This window comes from Triticum aestivum, chromosome 3D (genome assembly GCF_018294505.1).
Source record: "Triticum aestivum cultivar Chinese Spring chromosome 3D, IWGSC CS RefSeq v2.1, whole genome shotgun sequence".
In the NCBI taxonomy this organism is placed as follows: domain Eukaryota; kingdom Viridiplantae; phylum Streptophyta; class Magnoliopsida; order Poales; family Poaceae; genus Triticum; species Triticum aestivum.
Window position 1 is genome coordinate 21811278 of NC_057802.1, and position 24761 is coordinate 21836038.

The window sequence follows — 24761 nt, forward strand, 5'->3', positions numbered from 1 at the left end:
CAGAAACCACTCCCAGTTGTCATTGTTTTCCACCTCAACCAAAGCAAATGCCAATGGCAACACCCGGTTATTGGCATCACTTGCTATCGCAACCAACAAGGTGCCCTTGTATTGTCCGGTCAAGAACGTGCCATCAATTGCGATGACCGGCCTACAATGTTCGAAAGCCCTCACACATTGCTCGAACGCCCAAAAAGCACGGCCAAATACTCTGACTTTCCTTCCTTCATGAACCGTTGTTTGGTGCCCATGAGGCTCGACCACATGAACCATGCCCGGGTTTGTCGCGGCCATGGCTAACAACAACCTAGGGATTCGGTTGTATGCTTCCTCCCATGTACCATACAACATCTTAAATGCGGCTTGCTTCGCCTTCCATGCCTTGCCGTATTTCACCTTGTAATGAAAGATGGCTTTCACAAGATCAATGACATGTTGGACGCTCATCGTTGGAAGTGTGGATATTGAGTTGGAGAGCCTGTAAGCGATGAACTCAGATGTGAGTTGTTTGTGGTCTTTGGACACAATCTTGCCATCCACCCTTTTGCCTTGGCACAAGTGAGTTGGCACACAACTCACTACATGCCAAGTTGGACCTCCTTTCCATGGTCTTGCACGCACAATCCACGGACATATTTCATCTTCACATGCACATGCAACCGTGTAGCGCACATTGACATCCGATTTCACCACCTTGTGTGGACGATAATGCGTAACCGAGTAGTTGTCGAGCCACATCTTTAATTCCAACAAGCTGTCGAACTTAGAACCTTTAGCAATCCGGTTCTAGTCGTCTACCAAATCACGGTGAGAGCTTGGCCTAACCCCAAGAGGTACACATTGGCCACCATCTACCACGGCTTCATCCGCGAGACTAACATCCTTGAACAATGTAGTCTGATGATCCCGACCAAATACCTTCTCGAAAGCTTCGGCCTCCTTCACCGTGAACCCCTCCGCATCAACTTGTTCATCGGGACCATCGTCATCCGAATCCGATGCATATGCACGGGAAAAAGGGATGGAATGGTCTATTGTCTCTTGCAAATGATATTTGTCGAGATCACCCACATTGTTGTCATGGAGATCAACTTCATTGTCATCGTCCGCATACTCATCATTTTCCTCTTGCAAAGATTCATCTTGGTTGTTTGTATACGGGCTCAATGTTGGCCTCACTTCTTGGGTCAAAAGAGGTTCAACAATTTCATCTCGCTTCAAGGGTGGGGGGCTACTAGCAACCAAAGGGGAGGGGTTCCGGTTCAAGTCCAAATGCAAACTTGAATCAACCTTCTTCGTTGCAAATAACTCAAGAGCCTTGTCTAGTGATTCGGCCACCATCTCCTTGTATGCAACCCAACGTTGCTCCGAGTTGACACGCATTTTCTTCCAACGGATGTGCATTCCAAAACCAACATTATGCCTTCCCTCCAACTCAATGATATCACTAGGGTCCATCCAATTCAAATCTTTCCTAACTTGTTGCAAGAGCTCCGCATAGCTAGGACTACTATCAAACACCATGTCAAGTTCATCCGGGTCCGGTTCTATATTGCCTTTCAAAAAGGCGTCTTTGTCCCCATGATGAACAAACACACATGTTCTTCCCATCCCTATAAGCATTCAAAGAACACAAGGTAACATTGCTTCCATTAGTACTAATCCAAGGATTAACACGGGATACAAACCCTAATATATATATGAAACAACAACCCAACCCTAACCATAACCCTAACCCTAACCATAACCATAACCCTAACCATAACCCTAGCCCTAAACCTAACCCTAGCACCAACATAAGAACACCCATAAGAATAACCCTAGCATACTAACAAAGCCTAATCATAGAAATTGGCAAACAAACATCTCACATCTCCATGCAAATCTCTAGATCCAAACAAAACTAGGGTTTCCCCAAACTAGCAACAAATGAGCAATGGGAGAACTTTACTTGGATCAAAACAAGGGGATCGGAGAATATTACCTTGAGGGAGGGTTTGACTTCGAAATCCACGGACAAATTCTTCAAATTTGCAAGATTTGAAAGAAGATTTGAGAGGGGGAGAGAGTGGGAGAGGGGGCAAAGCTCGGGGAGAGAGTGAGAGAGTGTGTGGTGTGGGGGGGTGGGGGAGGGGGGCCCAGCCAAGTGGCTGGATAAGTCACAGTGCAGCGCCTAGCCGCTAGGCGCTGCACATTACATGTGTGGCGCCTAGCCCGGAGGCGCTGCACTGCTGGGTGCGGGCCCAGGGGCTGCCACGGTGGACAGGAGTGCAACGCCGCCGCGCTAGGCGCTGCACAGTAGGGTGTGGCGCCGGCGTGGCGGGCGCTACACAAAAAGGTCAGGGGAGTGAAATAGTTTCGCACCCAGTTCATTCTGTGAAATGATTTCGTCCCGAGGTGAAAATTGTCAAATTTGCTGCATGTCAAGCGTGTGTGCTGAGAGAGAGGGGGGCTCTCTCCTGTTGCCTACCTTGTCGTCTCTTGTGTGCTGGCCAATGAAAACCCGTGCAAGGTCGCACGACAAGGCCATGAATGCTTCACGTGCAGTCAGGCGTCTCAAAATCTTTCTTGGCGATCAATGGTCGCGGTCGCCGGTCAATGGTTCCACCGGCCGCGTGCGTATGTGCATAGTCTTGCCAATCATGTCATGCGTCTCTTTAGCAATGCAATGTGTGTGTGTGTGTGTGTGTGCATGCATATTTTACATGAGACTATCTACCCAACTTTCAATACTACTACTACTAGATGAGAGGACCCTGCTCCTGCTGGAAACAAAAATTAGATTAGAACACTGCCTCGGTCCTCTGCATCCGAAAATGAGCAGGAAAGCAACAAAGTGCTCATCCATTCCCGCCAAACCATACATAAAGAAGATTCCTAACCCTTTTCTGAAAAGGGGGCTGGAACACCCAGCTTTCGTGTAATCGTAACGCACACGGCCATATTTCATTTAAGTTGATGAAGCCGAAATTATCTACAAGTACATAACATAAGCAACTACGATCGAACCATGTAGTGGGACCCCCCCTCCCTCCTCGATCATTGTTAGGAAAAAAAAACAGAACGATGCCAGCAGCAAACTCTTCCTACCAACCTGTGGTTGGATGGTTAGAGGGACAGTGATATCCCCAGCCAAGCAGGATTCAAGTCCTGGTGCTCGCATTATTTCTGGATTTTCGGCGATGCGCTTTCAGTGGGAGGAGACGTTCCCGTCAACGACGAGGCGCCTACGGTGACTTCGTAAATCTCAAGATGATATGCCGGCTCAGTCTCTCGAAGGTGCTCATACATGTAGGATGTGCGTATGTGCGTTCATAGGGATGAGTGTATGCACGTATGTATGAGCGCTTGCGTCTGTATTGTGTTAAAAAAAACAGCAATATCTTCCTACCGCCATGCCCATGCACCGGTTACCATACAACGCACTCGAGGAACAAATTAGCTTCGCCTCTTCTCCTTTTTCATGTCTATTTTGCATGTTTTCCTGCAAAGTTGGTAACTACTTGTATTGTTTTGCACTTCATTGATTTTTTTCAATAACAAGTGAGATAACATTCTTTAGGGCTAGCCAAATCTGATTGTACGGTCAGTGTGTTGAGTAATACAAGAGTTTACCCGCAATTTTTTATAGCATTTGCCAACAGTCTTCAGTAACTAACCCTCCTTTGCATCAAATGTGGTCGAAAAAATCAAGAAGGAAAGAACATGTCTGTCTGCACTAGCAAAATATAGTGTGTATAGATTTCCTTTTTCAAAAGTCAAGTTTCATAAGATGTTTGACCAAGTTTTTTATAGAAATTATGTACATATATAATACAAAATAAATATCATTAGATACGTCGTGAAATATATTTTTATGTTATATTTATTTTGTATTATGTTCATATTTTTATCTAAAATCTTGGTCAAACTTTGTGAAGTTTAATTTTTGGAAAAATAAATACACGCGCTATATTTTGGAAGGAAGGAGCTGATCGACTGGCTTTCTTTCCCCTTAGGTTTCACTCTAGGTCCTTGATGTTTTCTTATATCATTGGTACTGTTATTATTATCATCAGTATTATCATCAGTATTATCATCATCATCATCATCATCATCATCATCATCATCATCATCATCATCATCATTATTATTATTATTATTATACTATCTAATATAATCACATAGTTAAGGCTTTTTTAGAGAATACATATTTATTGCAAGGTATACAATTACATTGAAAATCAATTTTGAGAAATACATGGACCAACTTTTTTGTTTCCGATGGGAACTACACACGCATATATGCTTCAACATTTGATTCTTATATGTTCTATTTTATTTTCTAATCAGGTCATTAGTTATACACGATGTAGCTTGAAACTTAGTAGTTCCCCTTTTAAGGCAAGTGTAGCTAGCTGGCCTGATGATAAATTCATATTATCCATACATAAAGCCCAAATGATGAGAATACTGTAAAGAACATGGGTGCTTATGCCTGCACCTTCATAAAAGAATGGGCATCCGCATAACTCGAAATAATTTTACAGTGCACATTGTACAAAAGTATGGCCACTACCAAAATTTTGCCAACAAGATGTAAACAGATTCATGATTTTACCAAAAAAAAAACATGTACACACATCTACAAATAGTTGGTATATTTTGTCCAACAATATATAATTTTGCGTACATCACAAACATGTCTACCTTTTGCGCATTGCAAGTAGCCATTCTTTTTGTGAGAGCAAGTACTAGCATTCTAATACACAACAAACATGATTCCTGTTTTAAATATGAAATGTGCAAGTGCAAATAGTTGCTAATGAGTGAATTTTACAATGTGTCTACTTAAAAGTCCGTACTTAAGGAACGACACCTCATTTTTGCGACAAAGACATATATACGTATTGACTAAAAATCAGGCACCCCATCTACGACCGGTTTCTCTGGTTAATCGCCGAGCACGGTCTGGCCACTATTCGGAGCATATCCTAGGCTAGGATGTGACAGTGGAAGAAATTTGAATCGGACTAGGTGTGGATTCATGCATGGATTTATGTCTCTAGACCCATTCAAGCCAAGGGGAAAAGCATGATCACCACAGAACGCTTTGTAAGGTCCAATTTTTGTTAGAATGGAGAGCCACTTGTGGGTTTCCAAGGGAAAACCTTTTCCATGGTTTCGGACCAGCAGCACACAGTATCAGACACAACAAGTTGCTGGCTCAAGTTTCCATCTCCATCCAGCCTCCCTCAATTCCACCTCTTGCAACTTGCATCCTGTTCAGATCAAAGGACAACCAACTTGTCCCTTAGCTGGCCATAGCGATTCGATCACCTTTATGATCGATCGATGTGTATGGTTCAAAGAATGGAGCTTATTGCCACTTGCACCTACAATACTATAGTAGGTTTCTGGTGACCATATGTGGAGCATACGCAGATTCAAAGAACCTCTGCTCCATATAGAACTAGGCAGCAGGCAAATTCTGTGGATGGCGTCACAGATGCATGCATGGACAGATAAGAATTGTAAAATGCACACCCTTTTTCATTTTAATATCACCTTGATGATGATATCCCCTGCTGCAAGTTGCATATATTCTGCAGCTGGTGATCGTCCATTGGTTTTGGTCCATGCATGCAAGAACGCATGCTAGCTGCGGACGCAGTGTTGGTTTGGTCAAGTTCATGGAATCCACTCGGAGCGTATGTGGAGAGTAGACTTTGACAGGAAAATTTTCCAGGTCTAGGGAGTTTGGAGTTAACTTGTGGCAACGTCCTAGCTGCTTCGCATTGCGCACATGCACAGTTCATGCATTTCATGGGCGTCTTATTATTTTAGCAACACTAATACTCACTCAGCTTTCGCGAACAGATGGCTTCCTGGAAAACGTGCAATCAAAACTTTTAATAACAAAAGGTAGCAATCAACTGTACATATTAGAGTTGTTAAAAAAAACTGTACATATTAGAGAGTGTTTCAATGTATAAAGGTTAACACGTAAAACAAGGGCTATCTGCAAGTGCGTCTCAGTATTAGCTTCTAAAGGCTGGGCCACACTTCAAATTCACGGTTTTGACGAAACACTCATGCACTAGAAATCACAACTCCAACTTTAGAGAACAATGACAAAAGAAAATTGTAGGTATACTAATTTGTAGGATGATGCGTTGAACCCGCATTTTTTTATGTGTGGGAAATTTCACAAAATGGGATAACAACGGTTATTCGCATGAGATAGGTGTACTTAATTTGTAAAACTGTATGTATGAAGTAAAATGCACAAAATAACTGTGATATTGATGGTAATTCCCAATGAAGGAAATTAGTATCATCACCAAGTAAATTTTGTCTGCACTGATCAGTTTCTCAACGTCTTATTGATTAATGAACTCGGATAGGTACCGCAATTTGTTTGGTGTCATTTGCAGCTGGAATATCTTGACACGTCATCAAAGTGGCAGCACCTGAGAGAAAAACAAGGAGCTGTTAGCTACTAGCTAGCCGTGGTTTTCTTTTCCTACCATGGGAGACTGTCCACTTGGCAGGTTTTGAAACCTGCCAAAGCTATGGGAAGGTGCTCCAAGTTGGAATTGCCAAGTGGATTTAGATTATTGGTGAGAAGGACATACCCCGTTTACATGCATGCATGAACCTTTGTGTCTTGTGCTTTGTAGTTATATTGTTTATATAAACACAATTGGACACGTTGGTCCATTTGCTAGTGGTTTGGTTCTTCTGAAATGCGCATCTAAAGGAAGAGGAGTCGACGAAAACATGCGCTAGGCGAGAGTTGTGAGGGCACGACTCCACTGTCGTCAAGCACATGTTAGAGGACTCTTGGTTGTGTCGTGGATGCGTTCATCTTCTTTGTAATCGAAAGAAATGGTAGAAGAATATACCTCCGTGGGGCTAGCATATATGTGTACTTGCCAGCATTGATCTTATTATTAGTTGTTGAAATTTACGGCAATTAAGACCTTCTAGAAAATCAAGTTGTGTGCTTTCTTGAGCAGTCCAATGAAAGCTCCAGCAGCCCGTCAGGGAGCGTACGACATGTAGTAATGATGCTGCAACTGTTGCAAGTCTCGTACCAACTAAATATAGATGCAGTTAGTAACTAGCGTCCGCGCCTGAGGCTGAGCCCCACAAGGTACCAATTCATAAAAGTTGACAGGAGGTACCACTGAATCCACAGGACAACGTATAATTCAGCTGTCAAGTGGAGCTTACATGATTCAGGTCTCGTTGCAGGTAGCCCGGCACAAAACTGACGTTAACACACGCCGTCGAAAAGAGTAAAAAGTAGTTTTAGATGCCAAACTAATTATGACCTAAGGGCACAACAAAAGTTACACAAAGGAAAATCAGAGAAACTGAAAACAACTACTATCAAGCTACACCACAAGGACTCCCCACCTTAAGAATCGTTCTCTTTAATACACTTATTGAGTTCAGAGAGTACTTGCAGCGAATCAACCCTCCTTGCTGAACTGTCACCTGAACTTCTCGTGTACCTCCAGGTCTGTCTTGCCAACGGCCGGCCTCTGCCAGCGAGGACTTTCTTGACATCAGTCACTGGGATCAGGGGTGAAAGAATCTGCAACCCAGCAATACACCATACCTATTCAATTTCACAGACCTTTCGGAGGAAATATCACCTATAGTATCTTACCTGTGATGCGATCAGGCGCCTTTGGATGCAAGCTCCTGGATCGTAGTCTGGACAGTGCCACCATCAGTCTAAAAGAAGAACATTACATCCTGTGTCTTGCGCGAGGGCTCAAACAACACATCTTTCACCTGTTAACAAATAGCAAAAGAATCAGACACCTGTCACATTGTACAGACACGGCAAAGGATTGCGCGAAAACTACATGTGATGTTACACCGACAACAATGTCGGAACCAGAAAATCCATCTGTCTGATGACCCAAGACCTCAAAATCACTTTCTGATAAGCCTTGTGGTTCATCCCCAAAGATGTACCTGAATGGATTGCAAAGGATCATGACAACCTTTCTGAACAGAACTTCTTTATGACGGAACCAGAAAATCCATCTGTCCGACAACCCAAGACCTCAAAGTCACTTTCCGATCAGCTGTGTGCTGTATCCACTAGATGGACCTGAATCGATTGCGAAGGATCATGACAACCTTTCTAAACAGAACTTTTATGTAGTGCACACAGATATTTCTTCAGTACCTTAAACCTATGCTGCATTGCTTGCGAGTCAGGTAAAGGAATGTGGATACGCTTGTCAAACTGTCGCTGCACAGCCTGAAATGATAAATATATGTCAATTGCCAAACTGCTCAAGAGATATCAAGAGAATCTTTATAAACCTAAATGGCACAAGTGTATTTGACGAGTGTTCAGAAACCTGGTCCAGAGCATATGGCGTACTCGTAGCAGCAAGAACAAGAACTTTATAATTACTATGGCCAACACCCTGGACAGTTACCGAAAGACAAGCAAAATTCCTAACCTGTTTGGGTGAGGAATCTATAGTACTGTGTTTGGTACCAGATATCCAGTGTTATAACTAATAGCCAGTGACCTGTCCAGTATTAGCCAACACTGTTTTGCTAAGGAATCTGTGGGGACAACGGCTTGACCAAAATCAAATGGAAATATGCTCATTTTTTCTCTTAACATGCAACAGTACTGGTGAAGTAGAAAAAGCTAAACTCCATAATCTGTACACGGAATGCGTCTGGCTATCACTTCTCCATTTCTGAACTATTGGAGTACAAAATTCCAACTAAGCATGTCCAGTCGCCATGTTCTGCAGCAGAAGGCACATTCAGAAACAATTCACAACATTATAGACTGCAAACACATCTGTACAAGATGCGGTCTTGATTCTCCTAGAAGCTTCACTTTTGTTGCTTTCTCCATGTGTACCACATAAAGAATCAATTTCATCAGCGAAGATAACTGAAGGAGCATTTTGTAAGCCATTTGGGAAAGATTAGCAACTAATTTCTCGCTCTGTCCCATCCATATCAAAACAACGTCTGATGAAGATATAATGCAGGTAAATTGAATGCATTAATATGAATAACGTTAAGGGTATTATATTAGCAGTAGAGAGAAATGGAAACTGGTAGGAAATAAACATTACGACCACACATGAAAACGTCAAGTCCATAAAAAAGAAAATAGCAAATTTGTTTAGATATATTTACGTATTATTGAAAACCTGCAATGCGCTGTGGCATGAGCAGCCCACACAAATTTGCATGGTACAGTACCCACTACACATGTTTGCCAAATGTTGTATGCTATGGCTTCATAAACGCTAGTTCTTACTTATAATTTTAACATACCAAAAAGATGTGCAGCAACAGTTCACCATACTCTTCCCCGACCCCCGCGTCACCTTCCCAAGGCGGCTCGGTCGGTTGCCCCAGATCCGCCGCCCCAGTCCCCTCCTCCTCCAAGCCTCCTCGCTGCTGCCGGAGGAGGCTGCTGGGCGAAGCCGGGATGGCGGACGGTGGCGGCGGGGCTCCCTTTTTTCTCTTGCATGGTGACTCCTTCGGGGGGGGGGGGGGGGGGGGGGGGGGGGGGAGGGCCAGCTGATGGCGAAGCGCGGCAAGGCTTGGCTCCGGCGACTTTGGATCCTGCACAAGGAGCGGCACGACCAGCGTCTCCGGGCGGCGGGTAGCTTTTGCTCCTGTGCGCGTTGAGACGGCGGCGCCGGAAAGCGGTGCAGGCTTTGGCCGGCGGTCTTTCCTCCGGCATGTTGGGGTGGGTGGCGGCCTCCCCTCCAAGTTTTGGTGGCGAACGGCGGCATCTTGAAGATCTGCATCTTGGCTGGATGTGGTCGCCAGATCTGGTTCATCGGTGTTGGTTGACGATGAGGTAGGCGGTGGCCTCGGTCTGGTGATGGTGCGGTCGCCGCGTTGGGGATGGTGGTCCAGAAGGCTTCGAGCAAAAGTTTCCCGGCTCTTGCCGGCCAGCGGCGTCGGCGCCTATGGGCGTCGCTCTCCTCCTTGGAGGCGTCGCCATGGAGTCTTCTTCGACCTTTCCCATCCTTGAAGCAAGCTTTTTGGGGGAAATCCTAGACCAGTCCGGTCAAGCAACGACCGTTGTTCTCACGTCGTCTTCCTCCTTTGGGGCGTCGCCTTGAAAATCTTTCTCCCATCCACATTTATTGGTGGGCTGGACGCACGCGGCGTCACGGTTTGCAGGTGGCCACCTACAAACTGGTGATGCATGGATCGCGCGCGATGCCTTGCGCGGCAACGATGGCGATGAAGAGTGATGGTTTGGTCGCGGCAAGAACTTGGTAGTCAGTGCTTGTTCTAGCGTGTCCAACGGGTCTTCGCGTTGGTCTTTTGCTGCTGGAAATCAGAGTTGTCGTGTATTGTGTAGGAACGTTGACCTGCGCTGGGCAGTCCTGTTGTGAAGATCTTCATCGACGCGAGTTTTGCATATATCTTCTTCAAATCTCGTCATCAGAATCAGAGCTGCCAGTCCTCTACGCGATGAGTCAACTGTTTGGCATGGGCCGGCGCGGGCTTTGCAAAGCCGCTGTGGCGAGGCTTTCTTCGGTGGTTGTTCTTCAGTAAAGTTTGAGTCACTGGCTCGAGGAGTGATGACGATGACCCCGGTGGACAACTTTGACAACGGCTCTCTCTTTGGGGGCGCATGCGGCTTGTTTTGGTAGCCAGGTTGGCTGGGCGTTCCCTCAAGGCTGTCGTGTTCCGTGATGGCCGACAAGGGTGCTTGTGCCGGTTTTCCGTTAATTAACCGGACAATTCTCTTCTTTATTAATGAGATGAGGCAAAGCTTTTGCCTCCATTTCGAAGAAAAAAAGATGTGCAACAAAGAACTTTCCTAGTTTTGATTTTTTTTAAATAAGCTATCTTGCCTGCATCAGAAGGACATGACTGATGCAATGGTGAAGTACTAGCAACTCGTGCCAAGAGGTCCTGATCCTTCCTCGGACCAAAGGCCACCCCCCCCCCCACCCACCCACGAAAGGAACTACTAGGTCCCAAGTACGGAGACAACCTAGCTTCCACCGACCCGGCAAAGAGGACCCAGGACGGTGAGGTCCAAGATGTAAAGCCACCCGAGTAGCCGACCTCGGACCCATCCCGCGTCTAGATATGTAACCCTAACCCCGTTGGTATATAAGGTGGAGGGGGGAGATCTAGCACCCCCCCCCCCCAAAGGAGAAGAACATCCTGTAATTGAGAGATAAGACAGCTCACTGATGAATGAGCCGAAGGTCAATAGATCAACCACCAAGAGGAGTAGAGTATTACCTTCTAGGGAGGGCCCGAACTTGGGTAAATCTTCTCTCTGTGTCTTCTACCATTCTGGTCTTCCCCACATGCGCCCCTCTGAACAATCTAGTTGTCCTTCAGACAACACTGCCGGAATGAAAACTCCAACAGTTGGCGCGCTAGGTAGGGGCAATGCGTGGAGATCGATCCCAGCAAATTGAAATGGCACCATCCGTGCGAGCTGGCTTCGCACCAAGCCGGGGTCTCTTCCTCGACCCCCTCCGCCTCGTCCCCGACATGGCCGAAGATCTGATCCGCATGATCCTCTACTCCAAAGGGCAGATCTTACGCTTTGGTGCCCTCGGATTCAAGGCTGACGGCTCCCGGATGCCTCCACCCCTTGGAAGAGCCCTACGACGACGCCTGAAGCTTCAAGCAACCAAACTCCCTGGAGCCAAGACAGGTCGGTGCCAAGTGGGACAAGAAGAAATGGGATAACCATCATGTCTAGGGATTGGAAGAACTTAAGCCCCAAGATACCTAACCTACCCGTGGTGGAGATGTGCCCCCTTCATGGACAATGTTCACGGCACCAAGCGGTGGAGTGCCGCATCATACGTCGGCATGCCGCAAAAGAAACCACCATTATGTTGGTCAAGCAAGGGAGCACCAGAAGACTCGCGCCTACAAAAGCAGCGTGGAAACACCCTCAGGCTGCTCCCGACAGCCCTGGCCACGCTCAGGCAAGTCACAAAAGCGAAGGCGTGCCCAAGAGCCTCGGAAGCAGAACCTTGGCAGAGCAGCTCGTCGAGCAGTGGGCGGAACATGCAAGCTCCATGGCACAAGACCGAGGAGTATCATCTCCTTCACCAGCACGCAAGGAGGAGCGAGCCAGAGCTTTCACCCTAAACAGCGACGAACAAGACCCCCTACCTCCCGTGGACGGATTCACCGGAGGCAACAAGGCCATTAGTAAGGACTGAAGCACAACGAGAGGCAAGCATGGCGGTGGCCTCCTAAGCCCCAAGTTTCCAGTGCCCAGGCCCACTCCGGCCCAATTCTCAAGGTGGCCAAGGTGTCTGACCCCAAACGAAGCGATCGGACTCACAAGGGTCATGCCACCTCTTGTCGTTTTCCCATTGGTACCTAAGCCCCTCATCTTCGGGGCTACAATCCGGAAGGTGCTAATGGATTGAAGGGAGCGTCGTAAACATCATCCATGCCAGAGTGTTGGATAGCTTATAAGTCTCCTGCTCCAGCGTTGAGCTGGTCCGCTCTCCCATCCACGAGGTTGTCTGCGTGCATTGCTCCCAAGCCTTGGGGAGGGTTAACCTCTGAGTCATCCTCAGCTCACCGTGCAACCCATGGACCAACGGGTTGCGTTTTGAAGTACACGCTGTACTCCACTGTTTTTGGACGTCCCAACTTCGTGCTCTTCAAGGCCACCCCTTGCTACGCACGTCTTCAGCTCTAGCTGACGGGCCCCAGGGGAGTTATCGTCACACAAGGACACAACCCCTGATCTCCCGGATAAGGAGCGCCATTAGGTAGGTCAACTTGTGTCCGACCCATCATCGGCGGTCAACTCTGTACGCCCAAACTTGCCTACCGTTCCAACGCTGGCCCAGAGCCCGACCGTGACCGGATGCTCGCCAGGGTCAAAAGGGGAAGGTGGATGCAGGGATCCCCCGAGACCAACATTCTGAGTATCCAAATCGTTGAACAGGGGGCTGATGGGGTTCGACTTGAGAAGTTGTTTCTTCGACTTTTGGTGAGGAGTGGTGAGGTAAAACACGTGAAGTTGTATCTTTGACTTCGGGCGAGGAGTGGTGAGGTAAAACACGTGAAGTACATGCTAGCCAATGATTGGGAGCACCGAGTCCTGAGACGAAGAAGCCGTCAAGTGTGCCCCAGTTTCGACAACGGTAAAGGGATTGACCACCCGAGCGACGTCCGAAGAAAGGGAGACCAAGTCTCCACAATGACGGGAGTAGCATCCATCATTGGATCGTCCAGGAAAGCCTCGAAGGCAAGCAGGACTCATGTACCCTCCCATGAGCTGCTCATAACCGCAAAGTGGGTTGGAACGCTCCCATGCCAGAGCTGAGCGCCGAGACCCCGAGTCCTTCAGCTGGGGGACATCAAGTTAAAGTCGTTGGAGATCATCAACAAGGTCAGGACTTCCGCTCGCGGATCATGGCGCGTTCCGGGCTGACCAAGCTTAAGTAACAGCATTACAACACCTCGGTCGAACGCCCACCGGCCTACTACTTTGAGAAAGACCAGGCAATTTCCCTCGGCGTCGACCTAGCCAAGGACACTTGCAGGCAAAAGAAAGCTCCAACAAATGCGAATTGTCCTGCCCGGTTGGCGTCAAGGATGTTGCACAAAGAATCCCTGCAGCCGAGCTCGAGCGCCCTCCGAGACAAAACACCTGGATGGGCTTAACTCGGGGGCTTGGGGACTACCCCCTTCCTGAGTTTGATCGATCAGGGAGGCTAATCTGGAGGCCTTTTGACCAGTGTTGCCGGAATGGAGAAGGGAACAGACGAAGGAAGGAAACAACATGGGGAGACCTAGCTTTTCAGCCCCGAGCTTTTCAGCTCTTTCAAGGTACCAACAACTGACCCCAGGGTCCTAAACTTTGCTAGCACACCCGAGTGAAGGGCGATCATGGCGTGCCTCGTGGGTCGAAAGTTGAACCCCTTCCATGAGGGGCATCAGGCATCATGGTTAGGGAGACAGTACCTAAAAGCAAGAGGTGAGGGCATTTCCAATGGGAGGTAGACTTTGTCGGCCTATCAACCGCCACTAGGTACTCCGAAGGAATTCACGATACGCCCCCAGAGCAGGCCACTAGCCAGATTCCCCAACTCGGAGCAAACTGGAGATCGCCACTGTTAAGCTTCATGCACTAGCCAACGCAACCAAAAGTCCGAACTCATGGAAAGGGTTAGGCAATCCACATATACACTTCAACACACCCTCTCACGTGTGACGCGGAAAGTCATCACTTGGATAGACTCAATGGTATGGCTCAAGAGGCCTATACGTGGACACAAAGGGGGGAACAACAATTTTTAGATAAATTGCGAAAGCCAGGTTTTGAACTGAAGACCTTAGCTCTGATACCATGTTAAGCTTCATGCATTAGCCAACGCAACCAAAAGTCTGAACTCATGGAAAGGGCTAGGCAATACATATATACACTTCAACAACCATATCCTACCCGTTAATAACTATTGGCCACGGCGTCCCCGCCTAGCAGGGTGGACGTCCCTAGGCGACCCATTCCCTTCCAGCCTTTTTGCCTGACTACACCCAACTCACAATGCTCCCTCTCTACGCATGTAGTCACCAGATGGCGGAATAAAGAGCAAATGGGAACAAAAGGACAAGAGATTCAGTAATGCAAGAGCGATCGGTTACAAGCCAAATTCTCCCAACTATTACACATCCAATAACCCCCGTTCCCCTTCTCTTCTCTTCTACTGAAGCCGCGGGGGAGGGTTGCGAGGGCGAGGAATCCGCCTCATCACCCTTGACCGTCTCTTCCTTCGGTAAAAGCGACGACGCACACTCGCCTCATCCTCTGGAGCACAACCTCCACCACGAGTGCCCCTCAACCCTTCCCCGATGGAGGCAAAGACATCCCTTACGAGCTGAACGCTCTCGAGCGCCTCGAACGACGGGGTGGCACCCGGAGCAACTTTGACCTCCAAGTCAACATGTCATTCCACAAAGGTGACGAACGCTCGGACCGCTGACATACGAGCAGTGCCCACCACACTAAAGATGGCGCGGCGAAACTCTTCCTCGAAAAACTCGATCCAACGAAGCCCGCGGCGACGTCTTTCCACCTCGGTCGCCCGATGGCCCGCCTCAACACACGCAAGGCACTTTTGATTCCTTCCTGCTAGAGCATAATAGAAGATCCCCCAAGCTTCCTCCACGTTCATGGAGGGATGGCCGAGGGACATGGCAATGGCCGAACGGGGGCCCCTGTTGTCCATGACGTTGTCCATGTTTTGCGCAAATGACGACGCCTATGGAAGGAAGCCCGAGCCGCTAGCACCAGGCCACCCGAGGAAGGAAGGCGAGGAACCGCCTCCCCCGCATCAGAATACGCCGAGGCACCGGCATCGGACCCCTGGTGGGGTCTCCTCTCCCAAGGAAGACAAAGCTATCACGAGTCCATAAGGATTGGGGATAATGGAGGACAAGTGCAAGACTCCATGCTTCCCCCAACCCAAGCTTTATAAGGGCATCAGAATCAATCGCTAGTCCCGAAGCGACGCCATGGTGAAGTATCCGATGCAACGCTTCATAGATGCGGCATTGCATTAATTTGCCACGACCACGCCATCCGGCTGACGATTCACCTACCCGGAGCCAAAACTACTGTCATCCCAAGATCAACATGAATTCTCGAAGCATAGGGATGGGGACCCACGCCCTCACCCCAATGGGCACGATGCGTGTACCAAGAGGCGAAGTGAAGAGCGGTTCAGGGGAAACCGAGTCCCAGGCACGCCGAGCTGGAACGAGCCCGAGCTGGGAAGATTCCTAGATAGACATCCCATGTTATGAAGGTCGGGAGGGTCGAGTTTTCATAGACTTCCGTCCCAAATTCCTGTAATCTCCCAAACGTTGTGGCACAATACCGAGCTTGTTTGGTGGTGTACAACCCCCTTGTGGGGAAACTAACCCTGGGTGACCCTCCAAAGGAATGTGGGGTGCGGCCAGCAAGCTGGCTAAAATCCCACACACCTTGGAGAGATCCACCCAAGAGGCCCGCGGGGTGAAAAAACATGAACTTGACATCCATGGCCCGAAGAGTTTCGGCCTCAGGCCAGGAGGATAGCCGACCTCAGTGCCCGAAACGGGCTCCTTCCCCGAGGTTAGGCAAGCTTGGAACCGGGATAAAGGGATGCCCTGCTTGCGGGCCAGAGTACAGCAAGAGATCCTCGGAGTACGTCACGCTACGAAAATCGGGTTAGAGACGTTCTTCCCCTGTTGAACCCTCAAGCACCCATGACCCCTCCGGGAGGCTCGAGAACTCGACCTCCGGACCGTCCATTCCCATCTTTCTTTCTCCTCCATCCTTCTCTGTTCTCAACTCCAGTCCTCGCCTCCCAACTCCCCTCTTCTCCTTCATTGGTTTGTCTGGTTGGAGAGGAAGGGGAGAGGGGCTCGGCCTCATCAGTTCCCTTGTATATCCACTTTGGTTTTTGGCCTACATAGCTTGTTTTGGGTGCAGTTCGTCCATTTGGAGGCTCCGACGAGCTCTGTTCGTGGTCGTTCTTGGTGCTACTACAGCCCTTGCCTCTCTCGGCTTCAGCACCGCCATAGATCGGTCCGGTACCACCCTCTCCACTAACCTCCCTAGTTTTATGCTTCCTGGATCCAGTCTTTCCTCTTCCCCTTTGGCCATCAAATGGGGACTGAAGGTTGGACCTATGCCGAAAGTTCGTGGTCGTCCTTTGAGTCCAATAAATCCTTGCTTTCCCCTTTTGATCTCGCTAGATGTTGTCAACAAAATCCTTTATTTCCGGTGAGCCTATTCTATTGGTCTCATCTCTAATTTCCTTATATCTAAGCGGGTCGGTGTACAAACGCTGCAGGCTATTATTTCCTTCTCATGGCAGCGGTTCCCTTCTCCACTGGTGATGTTTTTCTCTCTAGACTTATGCAACAAGGGGAAACCTTCCTTTTGTCAAGTCTGAGATTAATTGGATTCTAGCATCTCTCTCTAACCTCCATTGCAAAGGCCCACTAAGCGGGTTCTGGGAAGCAACTCTATTTGATTCTAGAGGCGATGGTGCATGGTCTGAGTTTGGAGATACTTGCACAGTTCACGGGTAGTCTCCTACTGCTGGTGAAGTTAGAGCATATTCAAAATTATTGGCTTCTCCAGTCGCTTCAACCTCCAAGCCTCATCTAGGAAGATCGACTGGAGGCCCCAATCCCGATACTCCCCTTCGCTCGCTGGTGCTGGACAAAGATGTGGTCCGTTCGCAGAGATTTCTTTGGTCGGTGGCGAGGCGGCTTGCCAGGCGCGTGTGCAACCAAGATGGTTGTGTGTCATCCCCTGCTGGTGCTCACTACCACGTGGCAATCCCCTGTAGGTAACTATGTCACATCTTAGTTAAGGGTGGTTTCTTTTTTATGTATGTTTGCCCCTATGTAATTGTGTGGGATGTAAGCTTCAGTGAGGCAAGTTTGGTCCACTCATCTTTAATGAAAGCAGGTGTCCGATTTACCAAGGAAAAAAGGAGGCTCGGGAAGTGCGTGAAGGAGTTCCAAAAAGTCGGGTGATCGAAGAAGTCACCCGTTACTCAGGGGCTACTGACGGATCATGGTAAGAAGATTATAAGCCTGGCTCCGAAAGCCACGCATGGCCCTCGGGAAGGAAGTACTAGGCCCTAGGATACGAAGATAGCCCAACTTCCACCAACACGGGAAAGTGGAGCCAAGACGAAGAAGTCCAAGATGTGAAGGCACCCGTGTAGATTGAGAGACAAGATGACTCGCCGTCGAGTGAGCCCAAGGCCAATAGATCAACCAATAAGAGCAAAAGTAGGTTATTGCCTCCTCCAGGGAGGGCCCAAACCTGGGTAAATCTTCTTTGTGTGTCTTCCACCATTCCGATCTTCCCAGCACACGCCCCTCCAAATAATCTAGTTGTCCTCTCGAACAGATCCGCTTCGCCGCCTGACCTCACCTCCAACCACCTCCCTCAAGTGTGCACGTGAAGAAAAAAAATGAGCTCTCCTTCAATTTTTAAAGCAGAGGTGTGTATGTGGTGATGGATCACATGGCTTCACCACGGCACCAAACAGAAAGGAAGGGGAAGAGCAGGGGGCCAGCCGTGCTTCTCCATGCCCTCGGAAGTAGAAGCCAGGCAGGTGGCATGGAATTGGTGAGGAGTGAGAGCAAGGAGCGAGGTGAAAAGGATAGTCGAAGGGAGTGGGGAGTGCAGTGTCGCATCCCAAAGTTTTGATGTGCCATCGAAAGAGCAGCCAGGCGGCCTGGTTGTAGTTGTGCGCTGACCGCATCCGCATCAAGGGGCTTTGTCGTTCCTGCGGTGGTGCCAGAACATGAACTTCATGGCAGCCGTAGGAGTTTTTTTTCAAGAGGAACTAGCTAACTAGCTACTTGATTATGATACAGATGTGAAGCTCCTTGTTGAATTCTGTTGTTGTGCTTCTTGCACAGATAAACATAGGCTTTCGATATTTTTTCTTTTGTCATTATTAAGACTCATAACTTGGTTTTGTACAGATGGAACTGAATGATTGTAGCCATTTCAACTTAAATGGTAGCTATAGGAGATTATTCAAATATTAAAGAGAGAATATAGAAGATGAAATTCAGAATATATGTTGGAGATGAAAGAGATATAGAGGACCCTTTACAGATTGTATGGTCTATATGAAGATATGGAGGATCAAATTAGACTATCTACCAGAGATGGGGGAAGGACATAGGAAAGAGGGATTCTTGCAAAATGGATCTGTTTATCATAAAGAGATTCGTTGTTCCTGTCTTCCTGACCCTACTTCACCTTAATTATTATTTGAACAAAAATATCACAATAAACTTTTGGTAAAAGTTCTATCTTGGTCGGGCTTAAGGTCAATTGAAGCTTAAGCAACATCCAGTATTCTGTGAGCATGTCTACATCTAGGAACTATATCAGCACAAGGCACAAAGTATTATATCACACAGGCGAACTAGCACATTGACGGGTATAGAAATTTGGTCCTAATTACCGGTTGGGCGGCCCGGAATGGAGCTGAGACCGAACACCACTCATCGGAGTAGCAAGGTGGAGGAACCCCGGCAGGCAAGGGGAGCCATGAAGCTAGGGTTCGTCCCGAGCTCACCGTGCGCCAGATCGGAGGGCAGACATACTGGAAGACGCGATTGAGTGTCCCATTCTCACCACTAATTATTCCGGCGAATAGGTGGCCACCGTAAGGGCAAGGCGGCGGCGGCGGCGGGGGTGGCTCCACTGGGCGGTGGCTTTAGGAGCTGTTGGGTGGCCGGCAAGGTCGAGTAGAAAGGTGAAGGCGGTGGAGCAGGCGAGCGTCGAGGGGCGGTGGCGCTAATGGAGGACACGGGCGGCGGCGCTGAGGAAGGTGCACGCTGGGAGGCGGCGACGGCGGCGGCGTTAGGCAGAGGTAAAGCTAGGGTGGGCAGTTGGGCACTGTGGCGCCAGCGGGTAATGGATGAGTTGGGCTTGTGGGTAGGTCTAGCCCATTAGGACGAGGGTTGCGGCGCAAAGACTTATCGGTTTCTCCACTATTGTAGCACGGTTTTTCTAGGGTTTTCGTCAGGTTTTCTTGTTCTTTCGGTTTTCAATTTTACTTCTTTTTCCTTTTTATTTCTTTGTTTTTCTTTGTTCTTTTGTCAGTTTTTTTCTTTCCGGTTTTTCATCGAATTTTTTCATTAATTTTTCTACTTTATCTGTTTTTTCATTTTTCATTTTTCAGCACGTGTCTACATTTTTCCCGCACAACGTACATTTTTTTACACATCAGAGGCATTTTTTATACACATTGAAATTTTTTAAATACACCAATAACACTTTTTAATATATGTTTTAATGTCTATTTTTTCATACACCTTGTACATTTTTCACACAATAGAAACATTTCCTTGTGGTGGAACCAACCCACCAAGACATAGCATTGGTGGCTACATTTTCTGAATTTATTTCAGGCCTTTCGGCTATGTGTCTTCAATGAGAGTAGACTTTTTCGTTGACTACAAAGGCGTTTATGGCGACTTCCTCAATCTTAAGATGATGTGTCGGCTCAGTCTCACGGAGAGGCTCATAGGGGTAGGGTGTGTGTGCGTGCGTTCATAGGGGTCAAATTACATACGTATGCATGAGCGTCTGCGTCTGTACTGTGTTAAAAAGAAGAAAACATTTTTATACATTTTTTACATTTCTAAAATACATTATAAACATTTTTCTTCAAATATATTTTTGATTTCTATTCTTCTCAAGCATTTTTTAAATTTTTCGTATACATCAGTATAAAGTTAATACCTGTATAAAAAATTAAATACATGATTATTATTATTTTTCCAATATATGTTTTAGTGGCTACTTTTTTATACATGTTGTACATTTTTGTGTACTTCAAGGACAATTTTATATGTGTTTAACATTTTTTAAAATACATGATTAACATTTTTTCTATAATGTCACTTACATTTTCTTGAAACACATGAGCATTTTTGGTTACAAACATTTTTTAATAGTACCACTTTTTTCAAACTACCGTTCACTGCTTTAATTTTTTTCAAAATCCCAGGTTTTGTAAAATAATAAATTTAAGTTTCAAGTTATATGTATTAAAAAGGCTCACATATTTTAAATGTAATCAGTAACATTTAAATTTTCAAAATATAAAATAGGGAAAAATGTGCATGACGTCAACCTGACGGTAGGTACTGGGTCAGCCCATTAACTGGCTCCCTGAGACGAGGCCAGGTACTGTCTGGTGCGCGGACGGGACATTGCCGCGGCAGGGGCAAACATTATAGAGAAAAAACAGCTTGCAAAAAATTAGAGAGAAACCTCTAAGAAGAATATGAGAGAGAATTCCTTATTTGACAACATATTACATTATCAATAGAGCACATGTCAACGGTTGTGTGGCATGCACCAATATGATGGCGGCCAACCGCTTTATGGCCATTCTTCGACGATCTACTAGTTCATAGGCTGCTTTTGCTGGCGGTGAGGGTTAAAAGGGAGTTCCCGGTGAAGGGGCCACCCACCCCGAAGCAGTCCGGCATTGTCGTACATGTGCTCATGAAAGGCGATGCGGTTTCCTTGGTTGTGCTGTCAGGTAAGGTCTTCGTTCGGTCGAGGTTATGGTCGTTGCACTTCTCCCTTGAATTGATTCGGTTGACGATGGATTGTTATCCGGAAATCTCACCGAGGAGGGGGCTATAGAGAATGTGTATGAAAGGGAAGAGCTCGGTAAGACCCGGAGATATATTGTCATGCAAATTTCATCATTATTAACCACTGTTTAAAAAATCGTCCGATTCAGCGATTTATCGCTACTCGGGTGGTGACCAATAAAATTATGCCTTATCTTCACCATTTATAATTTGGGCCGATTTATTGCTCTAAAAGCGATTTATCGTAATCTACCGATAAATCGGGCACGTTTCTAGCACTATGTTTGCAAAAACTATGCTTATTTGTGTTTTGTGGATCATGTTATGCAATATGTACTATTGTCCTATTTTGTTTGTCATTATAGGAGGATTAAAAGGTAAGGAATCAAGGTAACACTTCTGTCCAATATTTTGTTGTTATTGAATGTAGCATATTTTAGTGTTGGAACCTAGGATTTGAAAAAAGTGGCCGATTAATAGTTGATTGATAAAATCGATTAATCAACGGATTTTTGATTAATCTCTAATCCCCAGCTGACCAAAATGCTAACGATAAGCGATATCCCCAACATTGATTTTCGTTTCATGACTAGAGAAGTTGTTCTTCATTTTCATGTTGATTTTCACAATAGTAGTCGTGGGGCTATGCACACTGTTCGGACCCCCAATCGCTCAGTTTCCTGAAGCCATGTGCTGGAGTGGGTTGGAGATTTTAGAGAGGGGGAGGGGGGGCAACATGCCCGTTCTACCGCAGTCGTGTATGATAGTGTCCGCACTCACTCATGATGACTTTTTGTGAAATATGTGTGATTGAAAGAATATCTGTGGGGCTATTTGACAGAAAATCGTTTGCTATCATTTTGTTCGACGCACACGAGTTCTTTCTTCCTTATCATGTGTGATCGCTACATTATACCTGTCATGTCTTTTGAAGAGAGCATGTGTGGTAATCAGACCATCGCATACACTTTCTCTTCCTCAATTGTTTGTATGGTCTCGAGGTATCGGACGGATTTAGCTCCGACGTGGTGCGAGGTGCACTAGTAGAAAACAGGGCTTTGGTCCAGGCCAGGCCATCCCACTCGAGGTATCGAATGATTTTAAGGTCCCTTTGTTTCAGTGCAAATGGGTTAATCTGTCAGGAGGCGGGGTACAGGTAGACCCACAGTACGGAATGACAACAGTGGATCTGAACAATCTTGGGTACACATACGAACCATTCGTCTTAGCCAATGATGTGGCGCAGGTTTTCTATGTGAAGGAAATGTCTATCAAACCGAGAAAAAGAAAAGATAAGGAAGCGAATACATCATACGATGAGCCAAAGCACCACATAGTTCTTTCAGGAAAAAGAGACATCGTGGGATTGGAGGGCAAGACAGACATGTCTGAAGATTATGAAAAGTTTCATGAAATTCCTCCCTTGAAAGTCAAGGCTGACCCAAGCACCCTGTTAAACGATGAAGATTATCCATGGTTACGACACGGTAAGCAAAGGACGTAAGCGAAGAAAAAGTGAAGACTTTCTCTCCACAACTATTATGATGATGCCTTGGATCTAGAATATCACTATGGTTACATGTCAAGAAATGAAATGCCTTTTGTAACAGATGAGTTTCCGTATGAAACCCTGATACTTCGAAAGAGATTGTCCGTTTTGTACACGAAGTGCATCCAGTTTTTGCCGTAACGCTCTCAACCTTTTAGCACATGCTATGTGGGTGAAATGGTGATACCCTGCCAATTTTCAACCTTTTCAGAGTTCATTTGTAGTGCTTTTTAATTTCAGTGTTATTTAGCTTTAAAAAATCAGTAAATGCATGAAAAATACCAGATGAAGTCAGAAAGGGTTAAAAATTGATGATGTGGCTTTGAATGGTTCATTTTGAACACACAAAAAGTCTGGAGTTCAAATAAGTTCAAAAAAATGAAATCCCTTTGTGACAGATGAGTTTTCGTCCAAAACCCTGATACTTCGAAAGAGATTGTCCATTTTGTACACGAAGTGCATCCAGTTTTTGCCGAAACCCTGTCAACTTTTTAGCACATGCTATGTGGGTGAAATGATGATACCATGCCAACTTTCAACCTTTTCAGAGTTCTTTTGTAGTGCTTTTCAATTTCAGGGTCATTTAGCTCAAAGAATGAACTAATAGCAAAAAGAATGAACTAATAGCAAAAAGAATGAACTAAAAGTAATCAATTAAAATATTCTGTTATGATCAACTAAAACAAAACTATAATATTCTTCAATAGCAAAAATAATCAACTAAAAAGCTTTTATAAAACTCTAATAGCAAAAGGAATCAACTAAAAAGCTTTTATAAAACTCTAATAGCAAAAGGAATCAACTAAAAAGTTTTTATAAACTTCTAGTATTTTTGAAACTAAAATTATATAAAATTTATGCAACTAAAATTATCAAAGTATTTTCTATTCAAAACATGAAAAGCAAAAAGAATTTTCATAAAGAATTTTTTTTAGAAACTTTAATAGCAAAAAGAATTATCATAAAGAATTTTTTTTGTTAGAAACTAAAATAACAAAATCTGCTTCTGAATATAATGATAAAACTCAGTAATATTAAATAGCAGGAAAAAGAATCACTCCAAAATCTATTTTATAGTAAAGTTAATCTAGTGATTCACACAAATTTCAAAAAATTCAAATTTAAACTATTCAAATTTGAAAACTAATGTCACTAACAGAAAGTTTATAATTTTTGTGACCTAAAAGCAAAAAGAATTAAAAAAATAAAGCAAAAAAGAAAGAAAATAAATAATGCAAAAAACAAAACAAAAAACTGGAAAAAATAAAAATGCCACCTACTGGGCCACCACGGCGTGAATACGACTAGAAACCCCATTGGGCCAGGATTCAAGCCCGCAGAAGGCCCAATAGGCCCACAGGTAGTGGAGTGTGAGATTAGGCCCGTAAGCCTATATTTGAGAGGAGCTCGAGAGGGCAGCGGCAGTGGGGCTAAGTCCTTTAGTCCCGGTTCCAGCCACGAGCCGGGACCAAAAAAATAAAGGAGAAAGGCATAGAGTAGCGCATTTTACAAGCCCGCGCTATTGCTACATTCCTTAGATAAAAGGAGAAAGAAAAGGAAAATAAATAATTGCTTCCTATAGCAGTAGCGTGTTTTGCTAGAACCCGCTATAGATAACTGAGCTATAGCGCATTTTTCTACAAGCGCTACTGCTAGTTTGACTTAACCACCCGCGGGCTCAAAATTTCGCTAAGTCCTTTCCCCCCTCTCCCCCCTGTTCCCCAACTCCTCTATCGTGGTCGTCGGCCGCGCACGCCCTCGAGCTCACCGCCGCCGCCCGAGGCCGCCCTCAACCTCACCGCCGCCGCCCAGGACCGCCGCCGCCCGAGCCCAAGCCCGCCCTCGCTACCCCTGTCTCCGTCGCCGAGCACCTCGCCGCCACCGTCTCTCCCCTCTCTGTAAGAAAAAAAAGAGGAGAAGAAGGAAAAAATCGAATAATATTTATTCTATTTTTTCTTCTTCTCCTCTATTCCTTATTCTTCTCCTCTTTTTTTATTCTATTTTTCTTCTTCTCCCCTATTTCTTCTTCTTCTCCTCTTTTTTTGTTCTTCTATTTTTC

General features: G+C 46.1%; 1 long non-coding RNA gene across 2 annotated transcripts; it reads right to left on the reverse strand.

Annotated features, from left to right (window-relative positions):
• Positions 1–7166: 7166 nt before the first annotated feature.
• LOC123076985 (uncharacterized) lies at positions 7167–19458 on the reverse strand. 2 transcript variants are annotated; one of them, XR_006436328.1, is made up of 5 exons: positions 19002–19458; positions 8192–8266; positions 7975–8113; positions 7661–7788; positions 7167–7585 (listed from the first exon to the last, which is right to left on the reverse strand). It is a non-coding gene; the product is annotated as an uncharacterized lncRNA (long non-coding RNA). The 2 variants fall into 2 exon arrangements; XR_006436327.1 differs by having other exon boundaries at positions 19175–19457.
• Between the last annotated feature and the right edge of the window lie 5303 nt (positions 19459–24761).